Raw genomic sequence first — 1,090 nt, 5'->3', positions numbered from 1 at the left:
AACTCCTCGAGATGAAAAAAATCAGGGCAATTCAAGAACAACTTAGTGGATTTCTTCTGGATGAGGTAGTAAATCCAGCGGGAGAGTTCCATAATGATGGATCAAATTTGCATCACCATCAGGACCCAGGTTCAGAATAGTTGATCCAAAATGTTAAACTTGGAGAGTTGATGCAACGTAATATTATTCATATATGTGTATGCACAATATGTCTATGTATAATATTATCTCAAATGTAATATTATAGATCAAATACAATTTTATATATATTGCGTATCAAAACTAGTATACGTAAAGGAAACAAATACAAAATACTAATATAGAATAAAGAAACAGAAAACAAAATGAGAAAAAAAACATAAAAGAAAAAATAAGTTAGTACCGGGTTGGGAGACCAACCCGGTACTTAAATTGGCCTCGGCCACGCGAGACATGGCAGGCAATTTAGTACCGGTTGGTCTCCCCAACGGATACTAAAGGTCCCCCTTTAGTTCCATTTATTTGAACAGGTACTAAAGGTGGGTTTGGACCCGGTACTGAAGGCGCTTTCCCCAGTAGTGCTACGTGCATTACCAAAACGATTCTGTTATGAGGTAAGTACCATGCACTGTCATGTCCTAGATACTGATTGATGTTTCCATTATTAGTTCAGATCGATTTCTTATCTTAATAAAATTCGTAGAATAGCCTTGTTGGATGACACATACCAAATGATTAAATCGCCACCGGCGGCAGGGACCAAACTTTTTGGTGAATATCCTCACCTCTCTTACTTAGGAAAATCAGAGAAAGAGGAGTACTCTGCGCTACTTGACCAGCATGATGGAGATAGCATCCTCCGGTGTCGAGTTTGGTTGCTTAATGAACGTTTTGGTCGTGCAGACTCGGTGTTGAAGAGTAACATCATCCTTGTGGAGAATATCCCTCTTCATTACTTTGCTAGTAAATATAGCAACAAACCATGGACCGTTGACTATAATATTGTGAAACACATTATTAGTGATCATTTAATATTATACATAATTGTAGAGAACCTTTCATGAAAGGGTGTGGACCTTTCACGAAGGGGCCAACTCTCAAGAGACATGAT

The sequence above is a fragment of the Setaria italica genome, chromosome IV (assembly GCF_000263155.2).
Source record: "Setaria italica strain Yugu1 chromosome IV, Setaria_italica_v2.0, whole genome shotgun sequence".
In the NCBI taxonomy this organism is placed as follows: Eukaryota; Viridiplantae; Streptophyta; class Magnoliopsida; order Poales; family Poaceae; genus Setaria; species Setaria italica.
This window is presented reverse-complemented; position numbering follows the sequence as displayed.